Raw genomic sequence first — 21,954 nt, 5'->3', positions numbered from 1 at the left:
AGTTCTGTGGGCCAGACCAGAGATCCCTCCCTCGTGATGCCTTCATTCCTTCTGAAGAAGGAATTTTCCATTTTGTTCAAACCCCTGCTATCAACCATTTTTACTGGCCATGGACCTAGGGACTAGGTGCTATTAATTTGCATGGGATATTGTGAAAACACAGATAAAAGGGAATTGGCTCTTAAAGACGAATATCATATGATACCACTTATATATGGAGTCTAAAAAAAAAAATGACCCAGGTTAACTTATTTACAAAACAGAAACAGACTCAAAGACATAGAAAACAAACATGTAATTATCAAAGGGGAAAGGTGGGGAGGGATAAATTAGGAGTTTGGGATCTGCAGATATGAACTACTATATATAAAACAGATAAATAACAACATCCCACTGTGCAGCACAGGGGACTACATTCAATAGCTCATAACAACCCATAATGAAACAGATACACACATGTATGACTGAATCACTACGCTGTTCACCAGAAACTAACACAACACTGTAAATCAACTATACATCAATAAGGAAGAAAAAAAGCCTCTTGATCTCTGGGACAGCAGAGGACACAGATACGTGCAAAATAACTAAAACTTTTGCAAAGAACCATGCTTCCGGAAGCTTGCTTACAGATCAACCCCGGGTTGTGACACAGCTGGCCGAGGGGTCATCACTTACTGGTCTCAGAGCCCCCAGGTGAGGTGTTCACAGTAGGCACTCAATAAATGTTTGTTGTGTGGGCTGAAACTCTGAGCCTCAGCATGAGGTAGGCACCAGAAATAATGGTCTCACAGGACAAGCAAGTAGCGAACTGACCCACCTGTAAGGGCAGGCTCTCTGGGGGACAGCGGATGTGTGCCCTGAAGTTGACTCCCCACACCTGCCCGATCACAAGACTCACCTGAGGTTTCTGAGAAACAGATTCTTGGTCCCCACTCAGACTTACTGAATCAGCATCTCCAAGTCCCTAGGATTCTGCATTATTTTCTAAGCACTTAAAGCAATTCTGATGATCAGTCCGGTTTGGTCACTTCTGCTTGAGGGAACCTTAAGCCTGAAATTCAGTCACCACACAGCAGCGTGACTGAGAGTCTCACTTGGACTCAAACTGACTGAACTAGTTGATTTCAGCCATGAAGGGGCCACCTTGCTAGCTCTCCCCAGCAAGTCACCTACCTCTCTGAGCCCGGTCTGTCATTTGCAAAATCTGCCACCGGTGGCACTAATGCGGGGAAAACATCTAGCACAACCCCTGACAAAAAGCTAGCTGTCTTTCACTGAAAGCTCTTACCATTTAAGCATCCCTTCTGGTAGGAGAAGAGCTGGGACTAGCCTAGACCTCAGCAGCCTGACATCCAGGGACTCCCTCTCCCTGCACCCTGGCCCGTCAGGACGGATACCAGCGTGCGGGGAAGGAAGTGAGGACTTGCATCTTCTGCAACGTTTCCCAGGGTCCAGTGGGCGAACCGAAGGGTGGCAATCCTCGAGCTCTTGGAACTCATTGGCCTTTTCTCCTCTTCGCTCATTGTGTGATCTGGCAAGACTTTGAACCTCTCTGGATTCCAGTGCCCTCTTTGCAAAACGGGCTGTTGTCCTGCCACCCTCACAGAGAAGCTGGGAAGATCACCACAGACCACAGTTCTGGTTCGTCTAAGCTGGGAGTTACTGCGATGGTCAGGCACTGCGCTAGGTGGCCTGTGTGCGTTATCTCCCACGACCCTCAAAAGGGCATTATGGGTAGGCTTTGTTTTATACCCATCTTACAGGTAGGAAAGTAAGACTTGGAGGAGACACGTAACTCAAAGCCCCACAGCTGGTAGGAGGTGGAGCCGGTGTTCAAGCCCCGTCCCGGGACTTCAGGATACAAAGCCACACCCACACTGATGCCTCACGACACTACCCTCCGTCAAAGCTTCACAAGCCTTCACATTCCTTATCTAATTCAATCCTCTCCTTGGCCAGGCGGGCTAACCATTATTTTCTTCAGTGCCTGAGTATCACATCTGAAACCAGTTTTTGACTGTGGCCTGAGTCTTTCCACTATCTTCTTGTTTGTTTGAGGCAGGACCTCAAAACTAAATGCAGTTTGTAAAGGGACGCTTGCCCAATAAGACTATACTTAAAAAAAGACATTTCTCATCAAATTGAACTTGCTGGATTTAGCTTTATACATTCATTAAAAAAAGAAAACAACAGCCAGCTGTTTTGACTCACCAGGGACATTACTGTAGATGAAGCTCTACTTAGAAAAACTTGGCAAATAAGAATCCATGATGACAAAATAGATACACTAAGGGTGAGGATCACACATTATGAAAGGATTGGCTTTAGCATTCTTTTTCATGGTTCTTTTCTAATATATACATATTTTTTCCTTTCATTAAATATTTCACAAAGTGGCTGGGGTAGGCTGCGGGAGGCAGAAAAAGTTCACATGTCATGGAAAGAGCAGCCTGGGATGTCTCTCAGAAAGAGTTGCTGGAAACACAAGATCATGTTGACCCAAAGAAATCACATTATCTACAACTTTTCAGGAACGTGACAATTGCACAAAGAGAAGTACATCCGAAGCTTCTTGATGTTTAATCGGAGGTAACAACCAAGACTCAAAGGGCTGGATTTGTGCCTGGTAAGTGAAAAACAGCACGAGATGGGGATCAGCCGATAGTGCTCTCGTTGCTGAATGCTACCTTCTGAGTCCCAGTCTGGCTCTCCAGGTCCAGAGATCTGTTTCACGGGAACCTGAAAACCTGCCAAATCCATCCCCCGCCATGAGCAGGTGAGCTGAGGAGCCCCTGATTTATGTCAAACCATCCTAGAGGCAGAGCTGCCTTGTGAAAGGATTGTCAGCAGTGACGGGTGAATAAACGAAGTCACAGACCAGGGGGACAGCTCGCTCTCTTCATCTTGAGGGACTTGGTCATGAGAGGAATCGCTACGATTCATTTCCGGGCATGACACTGTTAGCATAAAGCCCCCTTTTTATAGTTTTCTTGGGGCTAGGCAGGGGAGAAAAGGGAAGGATGGAAGCAAAGATTTTTTGAGCTGTGGTTCCAAGGGAAGGTACCGTGCGGAGTAGGGTAAGTTTGAGATGCTGCTTGGGGAATTTTTGAAGTTGTGAGGCTCTGATCTGCATGGGAAAGACCCGATGTTGCACAGACACTCATTTGTCAACTTCCTCTGTGACTGGGCTCAAAATGGCTGTGTAAATAACTCAGCCAGGGAGAGCGGCAGAGGAAAGCGCTGGCAGTTATTGTGCTATGAAATATGCATTAATTGCATTAAACATTCAGTCTGAACCTCAGCGGCGAGGCCCTCTTTGTCAGTTGTTATAGTGCACAGAGACCAGGATGCGGATGGCAGTGGCTTCTGTGTAGACCCAGATGCTGTAACACCCCAAGCTTCTCCTCAGATGTTCCTGGCATGGCCCATGGCTCCCTGCTCCGCAGCCCAGTGCTAATGAGGCCAGGGTCACCATCTCTCCCTCCCTAGGAGCCCCCGCCTCTGCTCTGCTCCCCAGACACCGCCGCCCCTGTCTTGAATCTCAGCCAGCCGCCTCTCACACACGTCGCTGGTCACAGAGGGGCTGGGTGTGAAGCTGGAGGAATCGGCAGAGTCCACCCCCACCAGGGGAAAAGCGGTTTTCCTCTGACAAGGCGAGGCAATGCTCACTTGGATTTGATGATGACATTTGAAAATTCGAGGTATGTTTTATAAGAGGGAAAAAGCAGGTCAAGAGAGGAGAACCGAGAATGTAAGGATGCCTTTGGAGAGAGATCTTGGAGAGAGAGGGAGAGAGAGAGGCTCATGTGTGCTGTGCTGGAGAGTCAAGCCTTAGGATTTCAAGTGGCTTTGATCTTACTGCTTGTACAGAATGAAGTCCAAGAGTCTCAGTCTGGCATTCAAGGCCCTCTTCAAAGTCCTAACCTGACCTTCCTAGCCTTACTGCACAGTTTCCCTATTCTTAAGCCATGCTCTAACCAAACTGTACAACCTATTTCCCAAATTTGCTTCCCTGTCTTCCTGCCTTGATTACACTGTTCCACCATCGAGTGACCAATCAACCCAGCTGGCCAAGGACTGTTCCGGTTTCAGCTCTGAAAGGCCCTCGTCCCAGGAGACAACTCAGTGCTTCACACGCCAGGTTGGTTGTCAATCTGTGGGTCCTTGAGCCTGGAATTGATGGCCTCCCTCTCTGCATTTCTGCCTGGACAAATCCTTCAGAGTCATGTCAAATACCATCTTCTCTGCAACCTGTCCATCCTTTTTCACCGTGATTTATCTCCCTCTATAACTCGCTAACAAACACTCTTCACTTATGCCTCTCCCTCTTATGGAGAGACTACAGGTCTACCACCAGGCCCCCTGTCCACAAGGAGCTCAGCGTCTATGGGGTAAACAGACAATTCAGCACTTGTATTACAGTGGAATAAAGAAGAAGCATATGTGTGAATCCCAGTGTCTAAAGATTAAAAAGAGAGAGAAAGTGGTCAAAGACAGATCAGAGATTTAAGACTAGGGAAATTGCTGGAAAGTGACATAAAATTCTGAAAATTTGGCCAATTCACATCCAGGAAAGTAATTCTTGGTAGATGTAAGGTCTTCATTATATATATCCCCCACCAGAGTTCTTTATACAGTAAGTGGAGATTCTTTTGTAGTTATACATTTGATCTTTGTGGAAGAAAACAAGATTTTCATAATTCTATATTTAAAGAAAAAAAATACATGTTTTTTTGGTAAATGCAATAATAATATATGGCCATTTTGGAAAATTTAGGAGATTTTATATATATATATATAAATACAGTGGTTATCTCTGGATGATGACAGAAGATAAACACATACATACACATTTTGTTACATAATCTTTCAGAATTCATAAAGAAATGAAGATACCGACTTTAAAATAAAATGAGATTTTACTACACACTTATGGTTTTACAACTCGATTTTAACAACAGATTACTTCTCCAGATATCTGTGTGTGTGCACATATGTATCTTAATACAGACATCCGCCACATCATTTTTCTAATTGCATATATTTTATCATGTTGGTGTGCCTTCGTTTATTTAACAAATTTTCTACTGTTGGACAATGAGATTGTTTCTCATTTTTATCATTATAAATAATACTGTAATAAACCTCCTTAAAAATACAGATTTTCACAGTTATCCAATATTATGGGAGATAAGCCCCTCGCAATGAAATTACTGGGACAAAAGATGGATGTATTTTAAGGCATTTGATACCTATGGATGTTTACCCCTCTATTATATTAATAAAAATCTGTTTTTCTGTGCATTTTGCCAGCCAACCTATATTTTGTCAAGTCATAATATCTGCAGTTCCCAAAGAGCATTTTTCTTAAGCGAATGCCAACTTACATGATCACCAAATACACAAAAGCAGGAGAAATAAATCCAGGGGTGGCAGAAGCTAAGGAAAACCCAAAACGAGCCTACTCTTGCGGTAAAGTAGTTAAGCTGTCTTCTTAAGCTCACTCTATCAGAGTTATTGCCGCTTATTCATAAGGGCACCCAGCAACAGCTGTTCACCTGGCCGAGCAAGCTCTCCAAAGAAAGATCTCCATATGTCGCACGGCGAGGCACGTGAGCTGGTTCTCAGACAGAAAATGTCCTTGCTTCCTGGTTCTGTGGGATGATGCTTCGCTCAGGGAGATGGGAAGGAAAAAACCCAGCTCCGAGTCTGGTGGAGGAGAAACCTGCCATCTCCATTGTTTTATAGGGTTCAAAGGGCTCACCTGTCTCTCATTTCATCTGGAGGTGGACAAACAAAGCAGGTCTGTTAGGGATACTTTTACCATTGGGCTTGCCCGGAGCCCAGAAGCAGCAAATGACACAACAAGGCCTGGGACCCATGGCTTCTTGAAGGACCCTGTCACTGTAAATATTGAGTAAAATGCAAAAGAAAAATGAAAAATCTGTGACGTTATAGCAGAAAGAAAGTGGGAGGAAGTGGAATTCTCCTCATATTTTTGCAAATGTTCATATATGTAATCAGAATATGTCTGGGTTAGTTTTAATTTTTGTATTCAAGAAGAATTTTTTTTTTTTTTTTACAATAGAGCTGGTGATGGGCCACAGCCACAAGGGACATATAGATGTGGAAGTTGTGAGATTCTGTTTATCTCAGGACAATCGGGAAATGATTGGTCATGTACTTAGCACCACCTCGTGTTTCTGGGTAACTCTGGTCATCTGAAAAATGGGGATCTACGTCTACTTCTCAGGGTTCTTGTGAGCATGAAAATGCTTCATTCAGCCAGTACCCACCAGGGGGTGGGTATAGCTCAGTGACAGAGTGCATGCCTAGCATGCATGAGGTACTGGGTTCAATCCCCAGTACCTCCACTGGGAAAAAAAAATACACCTAATTACCACCTCTGCACAAAATAAATAAATAAACAAACAAACAAATCTAATTCCCTCCCCACTGGGTGGGGGGTGGGGGTGGGGGTGGAAACAGACCTAAACAAGCAGCCACCAATGCTCTGTTCTATTCTGTTCATTCTTTGTCATTAGCCAGTCTTATCTCTCCGAGACTCTCAGCTCTTTGAGAGCAGGAATGATGTGCTGCCAACCTCCAACACCCCTCTGAGAAGGGCTCATGTGATATTTTTATGAACCCACAAACAGATGCAGCATACAAACTATCTTACAAAATTGTCCCATGGTATCGATTTTATGTTGTTGTACAGATTGTTTAATAGATTTTAACTAATATATAATAATATATAGACATTTTTATGTAAATGGGTTCATAACATAGATGTTTTTCTTTAACTTTTTTAAAACTTAACAATATAACTTGGACATCTTTCCACGTAGGTGCATATAGATCTTCTGTACTCTCGGTATTGGCAATATAGTATTTCATCAGATGGACTAAAGCATCATAAATTTACTTAGATTTTCTTCTCTTGATAGATTTTTGGACATTTCAAATTTGTCAGTTTTGCAAATAATAGTGCAATGAAACAGTCTACACATATACCATTGTTCGCATATAAAAGTGCTTCTTTGGAATCAAATCAAAAAGTAAACATTTAGAGTCAGAACTCATGTACCTTTTACATTTTGATAAATATTGCCAAATTGATCTTCAATAGGCTGCTTCAAAGTATTCTCCTAAGCACACGAGAGCTCCTGTTTCATCTACTATAGATGAAACGTGGGTTTTATCATTCTTCTGCATCTTTGCCAACTTAGAGAAAAATTATATCCATTGTCTTTTTCATTTTCATTTCTTTTTTAAATAGTGAAGTTGAACATTTCACTGGCAATTTGTACTCTTTTCTGTGTGATGTGCCTACCCATTCCTGTTGTCAATTTTCCTATCAATTTTTCCCTTACTGATTGATTTGAATGCTTTGTATATTAAGGATATTAACTCTTTTATCTGTAAATCTTAGATATTTTTGTTAATTTTTAATTCTTTTTTTATTTTGACTTGGAGAAATTGTGTGTTTTTTTGTTTGTTTTGGCGGTTTTACTCATTAAGATGTCTCTTTACTCTTTCTAGTTTTAGTATTATGTTTAATTGCCCTATTTTGTCACGGCCTAATTCATGCATTCTACATTCATGAAATGATAAGAACTGAACAAGATAATTTATAATGTTCTGTGAAGCCCATGACTTTACATGCCTTAAGACCTCATTAATTCAGACAAAATACATGGCAGCCAGTATAAATTTCTGAAAATGATGTATACCAAAGTATACATTTTAACAAAACATTTAGTCCTTCCATATATAAAGTGCAATCATAACTTTGGCAACAAAACATTGCTAAGTGGAGGTCTCAATGGACCTCTTTAAATTAAAATAAAAGTCAAATTCATTCATTCCAACGTATCTGTTGAGCTCCATACGAAAGGTATTAATCATTGCCATCCTTTCCACAGCCCCCCTAAATCATGGCCGTGCGACATGACTTTGCCCTGGTCCAGATGATTGAAACAGGAATTACACCTGTCCCAAGAGCAGACAATCCACTGGCTAGACAGCAATCAATGGCTGATGAGGTTTATTTTAAAAAAAGAGAGAGAGAGAAAGAAAAAGAGCTGGGCTAGTCAGATTTCTCTTTTAGTAAATTAATTTCTGGAAACTGAAAGAATAAACTACTTAACTGCAGAAGCTGCAATGAGAAGTGATAATACAGAGCTATATTCTTCCAGGTGGATGTTGCTGTTTTTAAAAAGTCAAAACAGGACCGGCTTCATAGGCATGCAGCCAATGGCCAAACAGGGCCCCACGGGTGGATTTAGTGCTTCATTTTATTTCTGAATTTGGGTTTTGTTAGCAAAGTGGATGGGACAATGGAATATGCACCAAGGGCCATAGCTTCATCTCACACAGCCCTGCCTCCTGCAGCTGCCTCCCTGCCCTGCTCAGACCTGCTCTTCCTCACTGCCCCATGCTCTCCTTCCCTCCCCTGCTGCACACCAGCTAGCAGGGAACTGAGTTTAGGCCAGGGAGGGTCAGGCTCCTGTGATCTGTGGCATCTAGATATGGGGTATGGTGACAGCTGTCCCTGCCTCAGGCTGGCACACCACGGCTCATTTGGTGGGCAGTTCAGTGGAGCAAATCTCTCCTCCTCCCCTGATCCAGGTACCTAGTGCATCATCCCAGGTGGAGGTCGCAATACCATGGAGCCGTGGGGTTTGCCTGTCGGCCTTGGATTGGGGCAGTGAGTGCCTGGGAAGAGATGATGCCTGCCTCAACTGACGTGCCCCTCCCCTGGGCACGATGCTCCCATCTGATGGGTGGCAGGGAAGAGGAACCCAGCTGCAGGTGCAAAGTTGCAGGGCTGGGTCCTTAGGCATCAGTAAGGGTCCGCACGGCTCTGCAGGTATCCCCATGCCTGAAGAAGGATGGTATTAAATAGCAAATATAAAACACCACACAGTGGAAACAAAAAGAGATAGGAAGAACGAGGCTTCTGAAGAAAGGAAAAACTTTATATCTTAGTTCACATTTGACAGCATTCTTTTCCCCCTTTTTGAACAAGGGGCCCCTTGTTTCATTTTGCAATGAACAGCAGAGTGCGGAGCAGGTCCTGACTCTGAACCAGCCACAGAAGCCATTGGTAAGGAAGACAGAATAGAATGGATGTGGAGAGAAGAACTGACACAGGGCAAGAGGGAGGGCTACCTGGGAGCCTGAGGAATCCTCGATTCCAGCCCGGAGACTCCCAATCAACTCTTTTCTCTTGAGAGAACATAAGAGGTGTTAACGTCTTGATTAGATGATGAAAGCAAACACTGCCTGAAAGGCAGATTCTAGAGAGGGTACAGGATCTCAGATCATAGCCCTTGGCTCAGGGGGGAATTCAATGGCGTAAAATAACACAGTGAATAATAATAGCAAGAACAATAACAGTTCACCCCAAGGACACTGACGCTCTTGAGGCACTTTGCACACATCCCCACATTTAATCAGCACAATCACCCAGCCACCCCAGGAGGAGGGAACCATTAGTTCACAGACGGGGGGACAGAGGTTTGGACAATGCGGTCGGCAGAGCCAGGACCTGACTTGCAGCCTGTGAGAAATCTCAGAGCAGTAGAAAGCACTAAAATGTTACTGAGGGGGAAGAGGCGACTTCCAGCTAGGGAAATCAGGGAATGCTTCTCGGAGGCCGTGCCCAACAATTGGCGAAGGTTTGCTGAATGAACACAATGAAATAAATGACTAAGTGAACGAAAGTGAATTGGATTGAAAGGAGAGCTGGGCGAGGTGGGCAGAAATAGAGGCGGATCATTTATAAAAGGGCTGTGATGGAGAAGGGGGAAATGAGCTTGGGCACTGGGACCAGTTTGGTTGGACTGAGGGCACTTAAAGGGAACAGACGGCTGATCAGACCAGACACTGAGATTCCAGGCTGAGAGTTTTACTCTGTATTTGGTAGTAATCTTGAGCCACTGAACGTATAAAAGCAGAAGAGATACGATCAAAGTCATGCTTTAGGGAAGTTAATTAGTTAGTAGTGAGTAGAATGAATCAGAGGGAGCAGAAACAGGGGGCAAGAAGATATAAGAAAGCTGCTACGATAGACCAGGAAGACTCCAAGAAGGTGGAGGAAAAAGAACTGATAAGACACACTTCACAGGAATAAATAGGCATTGTTGTGTGGGTGTCCGAGAAGGGTGGGGGGTGAATAATGTTTAGCCTGTGCGCCTGGAAAAAGGGGAGCTGGCTCAGCAGTGCCAGTGTCATCCTGTGGATCTATTTCTCATGTGGAGAGAGACGGAAGGGGAATGAAAAGGGATTCTCGAAAAGGTCTTGAAACCACGATGATCCTCTTGCGTTTAACCTTATAGTCACCGTGGCTTTGGTAAACACTTTCTTTAAAATTTCAGTCCAGCTCCAAATCACCTGAATACGAATTCAGCAGGATCTCTATGAGAGTTTTCTGAGTATAGTCAGAATCTTAATGAAAATCATGGTATTTTCACTCCCTTTAATTCAAATGTCCACTAATTGAGAATTTGTGATTCTTCTATCTATCTGGCTAGGCAAAAATTTTACCTTTATTTAAGCAAATCCATCCTTTATTCACTAGGACAAATTGCAAGTTTAAAGATTTCAAGTGGATATCTACCACACTTAAGAGAGTGAAAGATTTTCATGTAATCTCCCCGCATCTTTATGAGCATCATTTACATAAAATGGTTGATGTGATGTTCTTTAGAAATGCCTCCTGTTGTTTCGTTAAAGGGGGTCCTTTTAACAGGACCGGGTCTGTGTGCTTGAGTTATCATATGCTCTTAGAAGTAATAAAAGCGCATTTCTTAAACACCTCCTCCATTTCAGACTTCTTCCTGATTCAGACTGACCTTTATCATACATCACTGTAAAGAAATCCCCGCGGGGTTAGTTATCATGGTGAGCTGCTAGTCATCTGAAAGGCGAGGTCAGTGCCTCTTTGTAAGGTCTGCTCCCGCTCTGAAAAGGGCCACTGGAGGCCTGACAAGGAGGCTCGCCCAGGCCGTTCCACCCCGCTGCCTTCCAGATCGCCCCAGCACAAGGCTGAGTCTATTGCTTTTAATTTCCCTCTACCTGAGATCCTGCCATCACGTCGACCTCCTTTGACACTGGCCTCCGGTTTCCATACGAGGACGTGGCGCGGGCAGTTCACGCCCCAGTAAGCGGGTCAGTCCTGTAGTTATCGACTTATTTGTAATTTCACAAAGGCTGCGTGTCTGGGAAAGGCTCCCCTATTCGTTAGGGTAGAAAGAAGGAGTGGCCTAGGCTCCCGGATCTGGAAACAGGGACAAAATAAACCGATCGTCTGAGGGGCCTGAACTATACGTAAAGAATTTCCTCAAGATGAAAATGGTTCCAGGCTGAAATAGACAACCAGCAAAAGCTGTGAAAAACTCTGCTCTAAAGGTTCAAATTCTAGAACCTCACTGCCCTGGGCTAGTCTGCACAGGCAAAATGTCCTCGTAAGTCTTGCCACAGGACTCAAAGACTCTGCTCGTGTGCACCCCAGGAAAATATGCCACATGACCATATTCAACGAGAATGATTTTTTCCTGACCCTCAAATAAAACCAGCTGCATTATTGAATTGCCCTACTATACACACTGCGGAGAAAGAGGTTGCTTTCCCTGTCTAGTTAGTTACTCCCTGATGTTTTAGGCACAGCTATTAGATTGGTGTGCTGTAGGATGAAGAGTAAATAAAGGAGTAACTAAACCACAATCAGAAGACATGGATCTTTCATTCCATTCTCGCATTCTACCCACTCTTGCAGCCTTCTGTGTGTTCAAGTTATTTATCTATGCATCTGTCTTCCTAAGTGCCTTAACAACTTAGAACCTTCCACAGCCTTTGCCAGTTAGCGCTGCACACAGTAGGTACTTCATAATTGTGTGGCACATTAAATTGGGCCAGCAGGCAATAACCAATTTTATTTTTTCTAAATGGACCATATTTTTCTAAATGGAAATCCTGGGGCCTCACTTGTGGGTGAAGAACAACACTCACTTCCCTTCCGCGTTCCAGCCGTGTGTCCTGAGACCTTTGGGTGAGGGTGGGGAGAGTCCAAAGTGAGCTCATGGGCGTCAAAATCCCCTCAGGCTTCTGAACATGGAACTTGACATTTTTCACATTCTCTAGAGATACTGGCTTACATTTAGATTGCCCTCCCTTCCCATTCCTCCTCCTGGTCACTCCAACTAAATGAATTATCGTAACATTATCTTCACACATTCAACCATTTCAAAATAACCTCATCTCCTGGAGAGAAGGTAGCTTTAGGGTCTCCTGTTGCCAGGCTGATGTGCCTGGGGCTAATATTAAACCAATGACCCCGAGATGTTCCAGAGAACACACGGGGGCCACCACACCTGACACCACACCTCGGAGACAGCCTGTTCTCCGAGCCAAGACACACACCTGCTGTAGGTATAAAGTGGATTTCCCATGTGAAATTGTCCCTGACGCCCCAACTTGAATTGACTCCTTTGCAACCTGACCTTAAGGAAATAAGTTAAATGCTTAATGGGCGAATGTATTATCAGGTGTAAACAGGGATGGAGGAGATAGCTTGCTTGAAGTTAGATAAACTACTTCCCTTTTCCCTATCATATTCTTTTTTTAAAACTTGATTGATCCAAAGGTATCTAAAGGTATTTACTTCTGAGCAATGTGAACAATATGCACTTCTGGGCACATATGCATCTCTGGCATATTTGCATATAATTATTGTTTTGAGAATAAATGTTAAGAGAGTCTCACTGTAGCAAATTGCAACTTGAACATTTATGCCAGGGAGCAGTTAAAAAAAAAAAAATAACACCCAAGGTGGGAAGGTATATCTCGAGTGGTAGAGCGCATGCTTAGCATGCATGAGGTCCTGGGTTCAATCCCCAGTTCTTCCTCTAAGAATAAATAAATAAACCTAATTACCACTCCCCTCAAGAAGAGAGATTCTTAAATGAATAAAGTCACTAGTTTCTATTTGAATTTGCAAACTCAAAATTTAAAAGCAACGTTCCTTTTGGTCATTAATAATATAGTTGTACCTGATGATAATTTATTTCTGAGAAAATATTCCTTGGCATCTGCTCATCATAGAAGACATCTGAGAAGAAGCAATCAATACTCTGTTCCTTGAATCTATATTTTGTATTATTGGAAAGGGTTCTGAAGGAATGATTCTCAAATAGCATGGGGCACCAGGCTCCAAGCTGAATGTATCAGGATCACAAAAGTTGGAGGAGGATTCAAATGATACAAGTTTCCTCCCTGCTGCTCTCACCCAATCCCACCTGAAAATAGCAGCTGGATGAGCAACTATTACTAATACACATTTGTTCTCAGATGTGTAGGGCTGGCAACAAGGTGAAGAACCACAGTCAAGGTCAAATTTAGTGAACAAAAGTGATGAGAAGAGCTGGATGGGAAGAGAGACTGGGAACGGGGAAATCTTAGCAGGCATCTCCTCCCATTTCCTGGGTCAAACACCACCAACCATTCCCTTTTATAACTCTGAGCTAATTACCTCTGACTTTTTCACAGTCCTTCTATTTATGCAAGCCAGAAGAACATTTGATTTCTTTTATTGCTTCAGATGCTGGTGCCAAAGACATTAAAGTTTTATCGGCCTCTGTACTCAGATTCCTCCTCTCAAGTCTATTGCCTGTGACCGTGGAGGATCTGTTTTACCACTAAATTTCTTGTCCCTAGCCTCATTACCTTATTTGTCACTACAACAAATTGGATAATCAAATTACCTGCCTCTCCTCTTCCAGGACTCAGAGCTTTACGGCCCTTACTGACCAGGCTTATTCCTCCCTCTGACACCTTGTGCTCTTCAGCCTCCGAAGGAGTAGAGGTCCCCGAGACAAGTGTGCTTAGCTCAGACCCCACACCTTTTCCTTGTGGACCAAACACTCACCCCTGCGCTAGACACCAGGATCCATGACACGGTCAACTCACAGCCTCATCCACAACAGATCCCCCAAGCATTTGCAGAAGTGACCACACACAACATGATGTGAGGGGCTCCAAGAATATATCCCCGTATATAACCCACACCATGGACACCTGACTTATGGGAACCCTTTTAAAATTATACAGAAACCAAAGAAAACCCCAAACTCTGGGTCAATTGTTCTATTATTATTCTAACAAGCATTAATGGTATTCGTTTCCTCCATAAAGGTGGGATTTGATTGTCCCAATCTGAAATGACCTGCCTTCCCCGCCCGCCCAGTTTCTATTTCCCACATCACTTAGCCCTCTCTGCTCTATAGCACACGACTGCATCATACACCATTGACAGAGCGTGTCCACTCTGCAGAAACATAAACTCACAGAGGCAGGGGCCACAGACAATGCGTTATTCATCTATGTACCTGCCCTGATATATAATAGCACAATGTCTAGCACTTAGCAGATTTTCAGTATACATTTGTGGAAGGGAAACAGGAAGGGCGGGGCGGGGGGGAACAGAGGAGGAGGGGCTAGAGCTGGGGGCAATGCCAGCCCTCTCCTCAGGGGACGTCTGGTTCTCCCAAACTTTGTTTTTCAAATTCTTACTTCTTAAGTTCCTGTTATTTATTATTCAAGAGTGTCTGCATACGTTCTGCCTTGGACTGAAGTCTCTAACCTTTTTTTTTTCCTGTTTTCCAGTCTTAGTTTCTGACTCCCTCAAGGTGGCATGTTCCTGCTATCCTTCGGTTTCCTTTAGGAAATGTCTGTCGATTTCTAACATTTGTTCCCCATCTCCCTGAGAGTTCCAAGGCAAAAAAAATATGTAATGTTTTTTAGCCACATCTACCTCTTTTTTTCAATAAATTCCTCTTTGTCGAGTCTTTGCCATCCAACTGTCTCCTTCAATGACCCCTGAGTTCCTTACGCGCTTGGAAAATTTTCCCATGATTTCTCTTAACCCTCGGTGCAATCTCTTTTCATTTGCTACCTTTGCCTTTCTTATCTCTCTTTACACTCTCTGGACTTTGTTCCCTAATCTTCCCCAGCTGCCTCTGTACCTGATGCTTTAATGCCTCACAGACGCCACCTTCTTACTTTTGATTACTTTCTTTCACTTGTTCACCCACATTGTACATTCCCTCATTGCCAGGACTGCATGCCAGATGACCCCTGGGTCTGCATTAATTTATATTTAAATACTTCTCATTTCCAACCAGTTTCTTCGTTTCTTCCCTCACTCCAGCCCGTGTGCTTTCACCCAGCCCCTGCGATGCTCTTCAGAAATGCACAGCGTCTTTATGAAATGGGATGGTGACAATGAACTCTGCTTCCAGGCTCAGCTGCAATGCCCACTCCCCAAAAGTTAACACGAGGTCTACAAGGTGCTCTTCTCTTCCCAGAAAATGTGTCCATAAGGAAATAATCCTTGTAAACATCAGGGCAAAAGTTTCCTTCTGTATGTTGTCGTCCGACCATATGCCACTCAGGAAACAGATATTTTACAAGGAGAGCCTCAGAAAGAAAAAGCCTCCACCAGCTCCCCTAGTGATGTGGAGCCCCAGACTGCCTTCAGAGGAAGAGAGGGCTCTGGACCCAGAGATGGGGGCCTGGGGCCCCAGTCCTGGGCTTGCCACCAGCTAGCTATGAAATCTCAGTGTGCTCCCTCAGCCTCAGTTTCCCTCCCCTGTAAAATAAAGGATGAACTCCAAAATGAAGAGTCCCACCTGCAAGTCCCAGAGTGTCTATTGTGATGGCTTTCTCTCAAATGCTGCCAAAATTAAGACACAAGTGGACTTTGTCCTCATTATTCACACCCTCCCTTGTGTGCTTTTCACCACCCCACTGCATTCCCACTGGCGCCATCTGTCTTGTAATATGCAACCCCCTTCACTGTCCCCAAACTTTCCAGAAGTAGGAAGGCTCCCGACATCATGGTGACCCAGAGGGTTGCGGGGGCCACACAGTGCAGTGTGAAGCCAGCCCTGGATTCAGACGTTCTGATTTCATGTATGACTCCACGACCTTTGATGGTCTTGGCCTCTCTCCGGGTCTGTGTTTCTCATCTGCAAAGTGGGGACAGCATTCATACCCGAAACAGAAGGTTCCCGAAAGGATTAAGTAAATTAATACTCAGAGAGCATTAGAGAATACCTTGCAAGAAGTGAGAAGCACATGCATGTCAGCTGAAGGAAAACAGCAGTATTTACGTTGTAGAAGTCTCCAAATATTAAAATGAAAGACTCAATTCTAATGCATCTATTTCAAGAAACAGTAAACTAAATAAAAGCTTTGGAGGCTAGGGAGGACTGTCACGTTTCCCTAAAATTACAGCGCAGAGGCTGGCATCTTCTAAAAGCATACACACAGGTCCTATGGGGACTGATTTTAGAGCTCAGATCTTAACCCAGCTGAATTATTTTATATCAAAACTTCAGTTTCCATAGAAATATTCAGTATATTTTTTGAGTGTAACAAACCAATTAAAGACTGTTTCACAGTAGGTCCCTTTTGGATTCCCAACCAGAAAACGCGTATGATCTCTGAGACTTTTTAGTTTCTGTTATAGATTCAAGTTGTAACCATGAAGTGACCTAATTTTAAATTTCTCTCTGTCACTAGAACCTGAAATGTATCTTTCTCCAGCAGGTAAACTCACTTAACTCATAAAATCTAGCATGTTTTAGAATAGCCTTCTCTTTCAGGTAAGGGGATAAGAGATGAGGGAGGGGGCTTCCATTAGTAAGATGCTCATGACTTTCAGGTAACTTATTGTTGGGTATCTGGACATAGGAGGGCCACCATAACCATTGGGGTCTCTGGTGCAATGCCTCCAGACTTAAGGGACACTCAGAAACATCCTATAATCTTCAAAGACAAGTCACACTACTCTGCAAAGCTGAAAGACTCAGGCAGTTTGTTGGAGATTTTGCCTCATGAAGGGTGATCTTTTGTAGGACTTTGGCTATAACATGGTGGGTGAAAATTGTCTCTTGAAATAAGCTTGATGTGAATATCAGTGTTATAGTGAAAGCATTTCAACGACCTTGTCCTTCCAATATCTAAATAGTAAGGTTTGAAAACCTACAGAGCTGCTACTTAAGAAAATAATAATGAGAAAGAGCAGAGAGACAGCAAAGATTGGGGACACATTTTAAGGCTTGCTGTTATTAGAAATATGACTTTTCTCAAATATTAAAAATAAATCTTTAATTCCCTGCATGCCATCCAGAGTCTTTTCTACGAACATCTGGATAAAGGAATCACGTCAAATCCACGGTGTTTTGAGACATTCCTGGAGCAGAGATGTTCTTGAGATTATGCTTTTGGATTACTTGAATAGAAATAATAAATACTTTCAGTACTTAAAGCTGTAATGCTTTGGGTTGGATTTGGATTTTTGTTTCATTTTAGTAAAAGGTGGAGATTCAAAGTCGGCTCCTTAACCAGAAGGATATATTGGATGTGAATATAGTTTATTGCTTCCTGACCTACATTTTCCCCTTTTTTCATCATTTGAAAAGTTACTTGACAAGTTGAGCGCCTGCAGCTCAGCATTTCCAAACATCTGCCTTGAAGGAAGCACTCTGCCTCAGATTTTCACATGATGATCAAAAGTGGGTTTAACTTTCTCAGGTTAAATGGGAACAAGGGGGATGGTCTGACGGGGATAGAAATATATTTGAGAGCAACATGAAAGAGGAAAAAATACTTAGAGCTGTCAGAAGCTTAACCCTAGAGTCAGCTTGGACTCACAAAGACAGCCTTCAGCTGAGAGGTGAATAATCTGTGGTCTGGCGCTGGCTCTGCCCCCAGTTTTCCCATCTGTACATTGGGGACTTCAGAGTCTACCCATTGGGAAGAATGGAAAGTCAGCAGACGTCAAAGATGTGAATTAAAGTCCTGAGTCTGCTATAAACTAGATATGTGACAAGAGCATAACCCATCATCCTTTAAACTGAGTGTTCCTGACAGAGAGGGCCCTACCACCTCTAACGTACTACAGTTCAGAATTTAGAAAGGAAAATTCCAAAGTGCAGATGAGAGCTTCATACCAGTCTGAGGAAACCAGAAATTAAAATAAAGAAATGCACATCTTTAATTAAACCCATTCAACAGGACAGGCAGGCCTCGCTTTACTGTGCTTCCCTTTATGTGTTTTACAGGTACTTCTTTGATTTTTTTAAACAAATTGAAGGTTTGTGGCAACCCTGCCTGAATTAAATCTATTGGGACCATTTTTCCAATGGCATTTGCTCACTTCCTGTCTCTGTGTCACATTTTGGTAATTTTCCCAATATTTCAAATTTTTCCCTCATTATTAGACTTGTTATGATGGTCTTTGATCAGTGTTCTTTGATGTGACTATTGAAATTATTTGGGGGCTCCATGAACTGCACCCATCTAAGACAGCAAACTTCACCAATAAATGTGTCTGTTCTGACTGCTCCACCAAGCGGCTGATCCCCCATCTCGCTCCCTCTCCTCAGGCCTTCCTATGCCCTGAGACAAAATGATGTTGAAATTAGGCCAGTTAATAACCCTACAATGGTCTCTAAATGTTCAAGTGAAAGGAGTCACACGTCTTTCACTTTAATTCAAAAGCTAGAAATAAGATTAAGCTTAGTGAGGAAGGCATGTTGAAAGCTGAAATAGGCTGGAAGCCAGGCCTTTTGTGCCAAACAGTTAGCCAAGATGTGAATGGAAAGAAAAAGTTCTTGAAGGAAGTAAAAAGTGTTACTCCAGTGAACACACACATGACCAGAAAGTGAGACAGCTTTATTGCTGTTATGGCAGAAATTTGAGTAGTCTGGATAGATCAAACCAGCCACAAATTCCCTTCAGCCAAACAGTAATCCAGGGCAAGACACTAACTCTCTTCAATTCTATGAAGGCTGAGAGAGGTGAGGAAGCTGCAGAAGGAAAGTTTGAAGCTAGCAGAGGTTGGGTCGTGAGGATGCAGGAAAGAAGCCGTCTCCACGACAGCAAAGCGCGAGGGGAAGCAGCCAGTGCTGATGTAGGAGCTGCAGCGAGTTCTCCAGAGGACCTAGCTGAGATCATCAGTGAAGGTGGCTGTGCTGAACTACAGATTTTCAATGTAGATGAAACAGCCTCTATAGGAAGAAGATACCATCTAGGACTTTCATAGCTGGAGAGGAGAAGTCAATGCCTGGCTTCAAAGTTTCAAAGGACGGGCTGACTCTCTGGTTAGGGGCTAATGGAGCTGGTGACTTGAAGTCAATGCTCATTTATCATTCTGAAAATCCTAGCAGATTTAGGACTCATGCTAAATCTACTCTGCTTGTGCTCGATAAATGGAACAACAAAGCCTGCATTACAATGTGCCAGTATCTTTAAATTATCATCTGTTTTGAAATTCCTGAATATGTCACATTGAATGGATTCCATAATGTATGGTAGACTTAGCCACCACCATTCAGGGAGGTCTTCCTGCTTCAATCCCACTTCTGTTTATTCACTCAGTTAACACATTTTTACTATCAAAGTGCTATCTATGTACCTGACATCCTGCTAGGCATTGGGGATGCAACCCAAATGAGACAGTTCTTGCCAAGTTAGCCTTTCCTGTGCAACAGAACTTCTTAAAACTTATTGGCTCGGGGCAACCATGATTTATTCATTCTCATGGTTCTGTGGGTTGGCTGGCTGGTGCCCTGGCCGATTTGGCATGGCTCAGTCACGTGCTTGCATTCAGCTGGTAGGTTGGCTGGGCTGCAAGGTCCAAGACGTCCTCCTTCTAGCACCAAGTCTGGCAGCTGGTCCAGGCTGTTGGCTGGGGGGCCTTAGTTCTCCTCCATACAGCCTCACAGGCAGCCACAGGCCAGGCCAGCTTCCTTCCAAGATGGTCCCAGGGCAGCAACCCAGTGGGGAGAAAGCAGAAGCTGCAAAGCCTCTTAAGACCGAGCCTTGAAAGCCACATAGCATCACTCTTATCGCGTATTGTTGGTCAAAGCCAATCACATGCCATTTATTTCAAGAGATGGAGAAACTGACTTCCCCTCTAAGGAGTGTACATACCAAGGTGGGAGGAATTTGTGGCCATACCATCCTGATTAAGAGCGTGAATTCTCGAACCAAAGACTGCTGGGTTCATATCCTGCTCTGTTACTCACTAGCAGAGTAGCATTGGGCAAGTTCCTTCACCTCTGTGTGCCTCAGTCACTTTATCTGTAAAAATGGCAACATTGACAGTTACTACTTCACAGGGACCTCAAGAGGATTAATTAAATAAGCTAAAGTATGTTAAGTCCTTAAGAGAGTGCCAGACTTGTGAGCACTGAATAGAGGTTAGCTATTACAATAATTATTATTATTATTACAGTCTACCTGGGATATATTCATCAATAAAATGCACATAAAGATATTTAATTAGCATTGGTTTAAGAGCTCTGATGAAAAAAGTAAAAAGTATTAAGAACCAACAGCGCCGGGAGGGTTGGGGAGCTTTTCCGTGCAGTGATCAATTGCTGAGGCCGGACTGGCACATGGGTTCAGATGAAAGCAGAGGGGTTTCCAGGAGGCAGGAGCAGCATGCGCACAAACTGGGGTGGGAAGGAGCGCCACACACAGGGACCTGAAAATGCAGACTATTCATTCTTTCCTCCCCTCGGCACTTGCTTACAAGAGTTGACTGTTAGTCATTCCATATTTTTCTGACCTCCCCCTTAAAGTATTCTTAAAACTATTAGGGAAGCAGTGAAAAGGAGTCAAAAGCTCCTTATCTTTGGTTCCTAATTCTGCCTCAGCAGTTCACTAGCTGTGCACACTTGAACAAGTTGCTTAACCTCTCTGAACCTCAGGCTCCTCAGTCATAAATTAAAACCAAAGTACTTTACTTTTAGGGTTGATGTGAACAGGATATGTTATTCAAACTATTGAGCAGTCAGAACAGACACCAGTGGGCACGTGTGCCAGCGTTTACTGCAGTCTTAGGCGTGGCTGTGACGATTGAATGCGGTAACATACCAGTGAGCCTTCCAGGGGCCACTAGTGACAGCCAAAAACAGTTGCTCTTATTGTTGTTTATGTTCAGTGTACCTTTTGCCTGCCCCCAGCTCCCCCAAGGGACTCACCAGGGACCATAACTCGCCTCCCCTCCCAGTCCCCTCACTGGGGGACCAGCCCAGGGCTCCAACTGGAGTTTGTATCTGGGAGACAACCCGCTCCAGCCCCCAGGAGACAGCTGAAGGTGAATTACCACACAGCAGCCCTGCCATGAGAGGAGGGCTTGGAGTTGAAAGGTTTTAAGGGGACTGGGGATCCCCTTCTTTGGGGGGCTTCTTTCTGCCACCCCACCCTTCTCCCTGTTCTCTGCCTCTCACTCTCAAAAGCACTCTCCCCCCACAGCATGGCAGTTCAGCGTCAAGGATCCAGCCACCCCCCACCCCTACCCACAAGCACTGTTTTCTCTTTCTCTCTCCCTCTCCCGTCTTTTCTTTTTTTTTTTTTTTTTAACATGCAAGTTGCCATGAAAAATTTGTTAATGAAATATTTGCTCAGAAGTCTGCTCTGGGCTAGACTGATAACCTATCTGTGTTTGAGTTTGGCTTCCCATATTCTAAATACTCATCTTCTATCTGTTTAGCTTATTGATTGGTTTGGCAGGAAAAGAAGCCTTGTCATCAGTGACCAAGGTCAAACTAAACAAAAAGGGAAGGGGTGGGGAGGAGGGCATGAACTGGTGGGCTCAGGAGACAAGAGAGGCTTCTCCAAGTTTCCTGGAAGGGACAGCCCCCTCCCATCCCTCCACCCCCAGCCCCAGGTTTCAGTTCAGCCTTAGCTGGCAACAGGGACGCTCTCGGTGGAGGGGCCCAGATGGGGACTTGTGTGCAGGTGCTGCAAGGTGAGAAGCTCGCAGATGGTGTAAACTTGTGAGATTTCTTGGACTATCCCCCGGCGACGTGTTTGGAAAAATGAGGGAGGGCAGCTCTGGAAACAGTGTTAAAAGGCTTTCCAGGCTCT

Source organism: Vicugna pacos, chromosome 23 (genome assembly GCF_048564905.1).
Source record: "Vicugna pacos chromosome 23, VicPac4, whole genome shotgun sequence".
NCBI classification, from domain to species: Eukaryota; Metazoa; Chordata; class Mammalia; order Artiodactyla; family Camelidae; genus Vicugna; species Vicugna pacos.
The sequence above is the reverse complement of the archived record's forward strand: the minus strand, read 5'-3'. Positions refer to the sequence as shown.